The 9,497-nt window shown below is 47.9% G+C and overlaps 1 long non-coding RNA gene across 1 annotated transcript; it reads left to right on the forward strand.

Annotated features, from left to right (window-relative positions):
- Positions 1-300: 300 nt before the first annotated feature.
- LOC105984257 lies at positions 301-5,637 on the forward strand. The gene is made up of 3 exons (XR_001174982.1): positions 301-430; positions 1,704-1,926; positions 5,514-5,637. It is a non-coding gene; the product is annotated as an uncharacterized LOC105984257 (long non-coding RNA).
- Positions 5,638-9,497: the final 3,860 nt, after the last annotated feature.

A 9,497-nucleotide genomic window follows, 5' to 3' on the forward strand; every position in this document is an offset into this window, starting at 1 on the left:
GGCCTGCTCTGTCCATCTCTCTGCGATGTCCAGAAGCTTCCAGAGTCCAGGCCGAGCCTGCAGGCCGGACCGCCGCCAGTCAGCCTGGCAAATGAAGGCCATCTCCAAGTTTCTGACGCTCGCTCGCGTGCGAGGGAACAGAAGCTTCCAGAAGAAGAGGACCCAGTCGTGTGACGGGGGCTGTGGAGTGAGAGGCCCGGGGCGGAGTCCCCGCACCACCGCTGCGACGGGGGGAATGACCCGGAAGTCAGCCTTCCACCGGCACAGACACCGTCACAGACACCATCACAGTGTCCCGGTTCTAAAGAGGGGTCCTGGCAGGCCTGGGCAGCAGCCACACTGACCAATCTCCAGAAAACCATTCCAGAAAAACAACAACAAACTTCCAATGGAGTTCATCTGTTGTACACTGGAAAGGCAGAATTCATAGGTATGACAGGGTCGCCGTGATCTGAGATGTTGAGAATCGGGATTCAAGTTTTAAGTGTGTTCTCCTAAGCTGAGGGGAGTTTTCTACCACTTTGTTGTTAGGGCAGGGTCGAGTCTGCATTTTCCAGCAATGATAGTCTATCACATCCATAGAAAAATTCAGGTTCGTTTTTGTTTGTTTGGGTTCTTGGTTGGTTGTGGAGCTTGAACTCAGGGCCTCCGTGCTGCCCCTGAGCTTTTCCACCTAAGGCGAGCGCTCTACCACTTTGAGCCACAGCGCCACTTCTGGTTTTCTGGTAGTTAATTGGAGGTAGAAGTCTTTCCTGCCTAAGGTTGGCTTTGAACTGTGATCCTCAGCTCTCAGCCTCCTGAGTCACTAGGATTATGGGCAGGAGCCACCAGCACTCAGGGTAACTCAGCTTGTTTTGGTTTTTAAAGAACAGAATGGGACCTGGGCCAAGCTCTAGGAGCCAAGAGTTCATTCCCCAGTATCACACAACATAAACATGATACGACAAAAATACTAGGAGGTGACAAAGCAGCATAACTGGGAGACAGACATGTCCTTTGCACCCCATCTTGAGGGTGTCATCTGCTCTAGGAACAGAATAGGACAGAGGGCCAAATGAGTGATGTTACCTGTCCCCTGACTTCTGCCTGGGAGCCCAAAGCAGGGGATCAAATGGGGTTGATATGACAATATCCCTACTCTACTTTCTCTGTGGGCCAAATTGAACCCAGGGTGTTGAGATCGTTCGCTGCCACTCCATTCTGCATAGGTTGCTTCTCCACAATATTCATTCACTAGGGTGAGGCCCTGTGTTTGATCCCCACCCCACAAAATATACCACCATGATCTCCTGGAAGATAGTGGTGAGTATTTGAACACAGGAATGTGTAAAGCACCTACCACATTCTACTTTACTTTCCCCCTTCTAGCATGTTCTCACCCAGTTTTTCCTTGCTTCATATCTTCTTCAACTCAAGTTAAACCGAAAGGATTAACTCATGAGGCTCTGCCATAATCTTGGCTTTATCCAACCACCATCATAAGCACTAACTTGCTAAGGATCCTTTTGCCTTCCAACATGATGCTGTTGACACCTTAAATTGGGAGATTTAAACAAGACCGGAACAGGTTTGCATCATAATACCCAGTATGGGCATCTAAGGGGTAGTTTTATGTGAGTGTAACTTGACATGACTGCAGCTATGATTGAGTAATAGCCACTGTCACACGCCCTGAGTAACCTATAATGGTTTTTCTTGCCCAGTTTCCCAGCAAGTCATAAAAAAGATGAAACCAGCGTCCCCTGTGGGGCTTTGCAGTTAGACCCAAGGATGGCTCCAGAGATGTCTCTGAGGTGGAGGTACACCAGATACATTCCAGCCAGGATGAACTTGCTCTTGTTTTCACCCCAAAATAAACCCCCTCTTTCTGGCCCAAATTGAGAGGATCCACTGGTTTTGAAGCCATGCAGGACTACACCGCCACCAGTAAACTCTCCTCTTTCTTTGTCTGTCTGTCGCTCTCTCAACAATCTCTTGGGACCTTGCCAGGAAGGGTGTGTGTGTGTGTAGCTTATATATTAGGACTAGTTGATGTGGCATACAGAATTCATCTCTGTGACATCATAGCCTACATTGATGATGTCATCCATCATGCACTACCTCCCTCCATAGATAAGTTCAGTGACTGGACAAGCATTTCTAACTCAACACTGCACTCCTCAGGTCTGGAACACAGCTTGGTTCCAAGGAAGCACTCACTGAATGTTTGTTGGGTGAATAAATGATAGAAGCTTCTATTCATTAGATGGTTACCATGGCCCAAACTGTGTGTGTGTGTGTGTGTGTGTGTGTGTGTGTGTACTGGTCCTAGGGCTTGAACTTAGAGCCTGGGCATTGTCCCTGAACTACTGCTCAAGGCTTGAGTCGCAGCTCCACTTTCTGGTTGGTTGGTACTTTTTATTGGAAATAAGAGTTTCACAGCCAGGCGCCAGTAGCTCATGCCTGTAATCCTAGCTATTCAGGAGGCTGAGATCTGAGGATCACGGTTCAAAGCCAGCCCGGGCAGGAAAGTCTGTGAAACTCTTATCTCCAGTAAGCCACCAGAAAACCAGAAGTGGTGCTGTAGCTCAAGTGGTAGAGCGCTAGCCTTGAGCTGAGGAGCACAGGGACAGCGCTCAGGCCCAGAGTTCAAGCCCCATGACCGAAAAAAAAAAAGTCTCAGACTTTCCTGCCTGGGTTGGGCTTCCAACTACAATCCTCAGACCCTAGCCTCTTGAGTAGCTAGGATGACATGTATGAGTTGCAGACACCTGGCCACACATTGTTTTAAGTGCTTTACATTGATTACATACATGGTCTCCAACTTAAAGGGGTTCAACTGAAATGGTCTCTCACTTTTTTTTTTTTTTTAGTTTTGGCCTTAGATGGTTTTTGATTCCTGTGGTAGTTAGGACTTGAGGATGGGTTTGCTTGGGGTTAAGGATGGGTTTGCTTGGGGTCATCACCTGTTGCAGGAAGCTTCCACCCCTGCCACTGGCCTGATGTGCTAACTGGGTTAGATCATCTGCTGAAGTTCTCAAGACTGGAGCTTATCAAGACAGTTTGAGCCTCCAGCCTAAACTCTCTGGGCCTCTGCTGTCAGTGGGCCCTGGAGTGGCAGCAGTAGCAGCAATGCCATCTCTTGGGGGACTCGTTAGAAATGCTCATTCTTCTCCCCTCCATCCATCGCAAGCCCAGCAGATCTGAAGCTCCAAGGCTGGGGCCCCATCTTTGCAGTAATCAGGCCTCCTGGGGATCCCAGAGCACTCAGCTGTGAGACCCAGACACCAGCCCACACTGCCTCTCACAGAGTGCTACAACGCTCACTTCTGAAGAAAAAGAATGAAGCTGGGCACCTGTGGCTCACACCTGTAACCCTAGCTGCTCAGGAGGTTGAGATCTGAGCATCATGGTTCAAAGCTGGCCCAGGCAGGAAAGTCCGTGACTTTTTTTTTTTTTTTGGTGGGTGATGGGGCCTTAACTCTGGGCCTGGGCGCTGTCCCTCAGCTATTCAGCTCAAGGCTAGCGCTCTACCACCTGAGCCACAACTCCACTTCCCCCATAAGACTTTTTTTTTTGGTCGGTTGTGGGGCTTGAACTCTGGGCCAGGGCACTGTCCCTGTGCTCTTCAGCTCAAGGTGAGCACTCTACTACTTGAGCCACAGCACCACTTCCAGTTTTCTAGTGGTTTATTGGAGATAAGAGTCTCAAGGACTTTCCTGCCCAGGCTGGCTTTGAACTGCGATCCTCAGATCTCAGCCTCCTGAGTAGCTAGGATTACAGGCGTGAGCCCCCGGCACTCAGCTTCCAGAAGACTTTTATCTCCAACAAACCACCAGAAAACCAGAAGTGGCACCGTGGCTCAAATGGTAGAATGTTCGCCTAGAGCTGAAGAGCTGAGGGACAACTCCCTGGCCCAGAGTTCAAGCCCCAGGACCAAAAAAAAGGGGGGGGGAGGTTCTGTCAAAAACATGAAAGTCCAGGCTGGGAAGTTGGCTCAGTGGTAGAGCGCTTGCCTCGCATGCATGAGGCCCTGGGTTCGATTCCTCAGCACCACATAAGCAGAAAAAAAAAGCCGGAAGTGGCGCTGTGGCTCAAGTGGTAGAGCGCTAGCCTTGAGCTGAAGAGCTGAGGGACAGTGTCCAGGCCCAGAGTTCAGGCCCCACGACCAGACCCAAAAAAACATGAAAGTCCTACAAATTGGGTTTCACAATTTAGTTGGCTACTTGTTTCTTTTTTTGGAGGTGTGGGGGGGGGGTCCGGTTGTGGGCCAACCTCAGGGGCGCTGTCCCTTAGCTCTTCAGCTCAAGGCTAGCGCTCTACCACTTGAGCCACAGCACTACTTCTGGCTTTTTTTTTCTACTTATGTGGTGCTCAGGAATCGAACCCAGGTCCTCATGCATGCAAGGCAAGCGCTCTACCACTGAGCCACCTTCCCAGCCTGGCTACTTATTTTTGTGCCAGTACTGGGGCTTAAACTCTGGGCTTTCCATTCTCACTTGCCTTGTTTTGCTTAAGGCTGGTGCTCTACCACTTGAGATCACACTCCTACTTTCTAGTTGGCTTTTTTTTCTTTTTTGAAGGTATAGGATTTGAACTCTAGGGCTTTATGCTCGTTAGGTGCTCTACCACTTCAGCCACCCCATTCCTTTAGGTTTTATTTTTCAGGTAAGTGCTAAAAAAAAATGTTGCCAGCCATAGACCTGGACCCTCCTGTCTCTACCTCTCAGTAGCTGGTGTGAACCATGATGTGTCTCTTGTTGGCTGAGATGAGGTCTTTTATAAGTTTTATTGCTTTTGCCTAGCATGGCCTCAAATCCTGATCCTATTTCTACATCCCATGTGGCTTGGATTACAGGTATGAGCCATCATGCTTGCCCTCTACATTGGCTTTTGTCAAGCAATTCATGAAGGGCCTTCCAGTGAGCTGAGCAGCAGAATCGGCTCCCTAAGCAGAAAAGGCAGAAGAAAGCAGAGACAAAGGCAGATGGATGCTTTGAAGCTCCTTTCTTCGAGAGGGCCATGGTTCGAGTGGTTGAGTGAGGTCCAATAGGGCTCAGAGGTTGGAAGTGTGGCCTTCAGTGGTAGAGTTTGGGAGGTGATGGAACTGTGAAGTGGTGGGGCTTAGTTCAAGGTCATGAGGTCATTAGGGGTGCTGTGCTGCTCCTTCAAGATGAAGAGCAAACTCCATGCTCGACCCTTTCTGGCCTCCTGTTTGCCCATGACGTTCTCGACCTTGGACTTGCCGCCCCCGGCACTGTGAGTGGAATTCCCCACACCTCACCTGGGTCAGCGCACAGGGTTAGCTTGGTTGTTCCTGGCCGCTTTGTTTTGGAAAGCTGGTCTATTTTCCATCACCTACCACAAGTGACTTCCTTCTGGTTTGGTCTGGTCTACTTGGGTCTAGTTCAAGTGCTAAGTCCACAACAAAGAACCTCCCCACGCTCATACATTTTTGTTTAACAAGTACTCACATGTGTACCTGGAAAGCAACGTCCTGGTCAATAGTCTTCTTGCTTATTTCTATCTGACAGCATTCAGCCACAAGGAACATGGCTGTTGGCAGATCTCCTGACCAGAATTTGGGATTTTCCCACAAGATTCCTATATGTTAAACGTGAGCCAGGGTTAACACTTAAAAACAAACAAAAATCACTATCCTGGCCAAACAAACCACTACAAGGCTCCTCGGAGTGATGTCTCCCTAGCAGGTAGAGATGGGATTACTCCTGCCTCTGGGCCTCCATCCTGGGGTTAACCCTGGGGGAGGGGGTGAGCCAGGCTGGCATCACCATGTGAACAGAGACATCAGAGAACACAGGCCCAGACACTTCTTATATAACCACAACCAGATTTGAAATGCTTTAATAAAACGTCAGGTCCTGGAGATGCCAGGATCCAAAATTACAAACGAAATTACCAACAAATAGTATTTGCTTTCCAAATTGGCGGCTGGGAAGGGAGTCCTGCATTTTATCATGGTCGACTGTGACTTTTGCCACGGCACTGACCACCGTTGTTTATTTTAAAGACTTGATCTGAGGTGCGGATGGATGTGAGCCTTACCTTTGGCCCATGCCAGAGGAAGAACATCAAACTGGGTCTTCCTCCAAACACCCAAAGGACAATTGGGACAAAGGTCATTGTTTTGGTGGCAATGGCATCATGAGATGGCAAGTCCTCAGACCCTTCTCCCCAAACAACGATCTCTTGTTGGAGTCTCCCACATCAGAGCCCAGGGCCTTCATCCACTGTTCCTTAAATGTTTGTTGACTGTGGGTAGGTTCTGGGGCTTGAATTCAGGGGCCTGATACTCTTGCTTAGCTTTTTTTTTTTGTCCTATGCATGGCTGGTTCCCTACCACTTGAGCCATACCTCCACTTCTGGCTTTTTGCTGATTAATTAGAGATAAGAGTCTCACAAACTTCTCTGCCCAGACTGGCTTCAAACCATGATTCTCAGATCTCAGGCTCCTGAATGGCTAGGATTATAGGCCTCGACCCTGGTGCCCGGCTTGTTGACTAAATAATTTATGACGGTGTATGTATTAATCTTTGACTCTGATTCTGGGTCTGAGATTGGAAAGGTGAACTCATACCAATTTGCTACCTAACACTCGTGTGGACGGGGAAGGGTAGGGGGTGGCAGCCAAGGATCCCCATTGTAAGACGTGTAGTCCAGAAATGCAGAGAAGAGCCTCTGCCTTCAGGGCTGGAAAAGATGCTTTTGTAAGTTGCTGTCATTCGGACCTGCAATGTTCCCCTAAAGATTTGTGTGTGACAGGCTCCATCTCCAGCTTAGTGATCAAAGGAGATGGTAGAACCCGGGAGGCGGGGCCTGGTGGGAGGTAGTTAGGTCATTGAGTTGTCACTTTCAAGGGGGTGTTGGATTGGCCATGGGTGATTGGTAGCCATCGTCTAGGCGCATTTAAATCTCCTTCCTATGATTCAAGATTGCTCGCCCTCACAACTCCACTCCCCTTTTCTGCCTAATAAAATGAGATCCTAGTTGTCTCACCATTTTCTCTTCAGCTGGGCTGGAGACTCGGTTTCCCTTCCCAAATAAAACCTGTTGGTCTGTTGAAGTTGGTCTTTTTCTGTTCGCTTTCTTATAGCCTCACCACAGGTCCCAAAGCAACTCCCCATGGACCAAACTCCCCCTCCTCCTCCTCCTCCTCCTCCTCTTCAGCTGATGGCCTCAGGCATCTTGTTCTAGTCAGGCAAAGCTGGCTGGCACATTCATGCCAACTCTTGGCGGCTCCGTTGGTGATGCTCTTGCTTCTCTCCATGTACAACTTCGCTGCCACCCAGCACTTTTGTCCTTGCCTGGGGTGCCACGGAATCCAGGAATTAGGCTTATCTGAGCTGCTTTTCTGAAGTCTTTCTACATATTCCCTGCCCCTTCCCCCAATAAAAGGGAAGAGGTATATGTAGATGGAATGTGGTCTCTCTGCTGCCTGCGGAAAGAGAGGTCGGGGCTGGGAGCGTGTCAGAGCAGGCTTTAATGTCACGCGTCTGCGGGCAGCTGGTGTGTGGTTTCAGTCCTGGTACCAGCAATGTGTGTCTATCTCACTGTCCTGCCCTTCACTGCTCTCCTGCATCCCACGGTGAGATTTTTTAAACTATATTTTTTATTGTAAAGATTCTGTAGAGGGGTTACAGTTACATGAGTAAGGTAATGAGTACATTTCCTATGGAGCATTGTTACCCCCCTCCCGTGAGATTCTTCAGGATAACCCCCCGCCTCCTTCCCTCTCAGTGCCTGGCATTTGAACAATTCAACTCTTAAGTTCCAAAGTCTCCAAGCCTTCCAGCTGCCCTGGGGGTACACAAACCCAGTACCCCATAATTCTAAGGCTTAACTGCTTGATGGAGACAGGAATCCCCCTTAGTTTCTTGTGATGAGTCTTTCAGGAGAAACCAAGTCACACTTAACTTCTTATATACTTTATGCTGTAGGGTCTCCAGGTTGGTAAAATTTTAAAGGTATTTCTTCTTTGGGAATCATTGCTTCCACTTTGAGTCCAATAGAGTTTCTCTGGGTTGGAATTACTGTGCTCCTTGTGATTCAGGGAAGCAAAGAGAAGTTAGAGAAGTTACTAAGGCTCTCTTTGGTGTTTTTTATTATTATTTTCTTGCCAGTCCTGGAGCTTGAACTCGGGACCTGGGTGCTGTCCCTGAGCTTTTGTTCTCAAGGCTAGCACTCTACCACTTGAGCCACAGCACCACTTTTGGACTTTTCTGAATAGTTTATTGGAGCTAGTCTCACAGACTTTCCTGCCTAGACTGGCTTTGAACGAACCTGTGAGCCACCTCTTCAGGATTTTAGAACACTGCTTTTGGGTTGGTAAGATTGAAACTGTGAGGTGATAAAGTGGGCGAGTGTATCTTTGCAAGTCTGTGCACAAGATCAGGCTGTACCAGCAACACACCAGAGCCCCTGGGGGGGGGGGGTGAGGGAGGAAGAAGTAGCCCTTAATATGAGCAAAAAAACAGTAGATGCATGTTAATAAGAAAATGCAAATTACTATCATTATTTATTATGCATGGCAGAGTTACACAATATTTTATTATACAGTAGATAAATCCTAAAGAAATGCTATTTATAGACATTTTGCCCCATCCTCAACTCCCCTTAATCTCCTCTCAAAGCATTTAACCCAAGTTCAACAGCTGTGTGTGGTTTTTTTTTTTGGGTCCGTTCGTGGGGCCTGAACTCTGGGCCTGGGCGCTGTCCCTCAGCTCTTCAGCTCAAGGCTAGCACTCTACCACTTGAGCCACAGCGCCACTTCCGGCTTTTTTCTTTTTGCTTATGTGGTGCTGAGGAATCGAACCCAGGGCCTCAGGCATGCAAGGCAAGCGCTCTACCACTGAGCCATCTTCCCAGCCCCTGTTTTTTTTTTTAATGTATGTTTTAAATCCATGAAACATTGAAAATCAGAGGAAGAGTGTTAAGTACCAGAAACTGAAGAGAGTTCCAAGTCAATACAAAAACTTTTAAACCTGAAGATACTATATGTTTCAAATAGAGACAATCAAAATAAATTTAAAAATTGACTTTAGCTAAAAAGCTTTTTTATTTAATTTTTACTTTTAAAAGTGAAGTACCAGCCAGGCACTGGTAGTTCATGCCTGTAATCCTAGCTACTCAAGAGGCAGAGATCTGAAGATCACAGTTAAAGCCAACCCGGGCAAGAAAGTCTGTGAGACTATCTACAACAAGCCCCCAGGAAACAGGAAGTGATGCTGTGGCTCAAGTTGTAGAACGCTAGCTAGCTTCGAGCTGAAGAGCTCAGGAAAAGCGCTCAGGCTCACAGTTCAAGCCCCATGACTGACCAAAAAAAAAAAAAAAATGAAGTACCTTCATTGAATTATTGCTCCAAACTGAAGAGAGCTGACAGCTGTGTAGAAAGTTAGAACTCCTGGTATGTTCATGAAGATGAAGGCTAAACAACAGTATCTTGAAAAAAGTCCTGAAATTTGAAGGTCATTTAAGGTATAGATTTTAGAGCTAGAAGC

This window comes from Dipodomys ordii, unplaced genomic scaffold, assembly GCF_000151885.1.
Source record: "Dipodomys ordii isolate 6190 unplaced genomic scaffold, Dord_2.0 Scaffold23, whole genome shotgun sequence".
Classification (NCBI taxonomy): Eukaryota; Metazoa; Chordata; class Mammalia; order Rodentia; family Heteromyidae; genus Dipodomys; species Dipodomys ordii.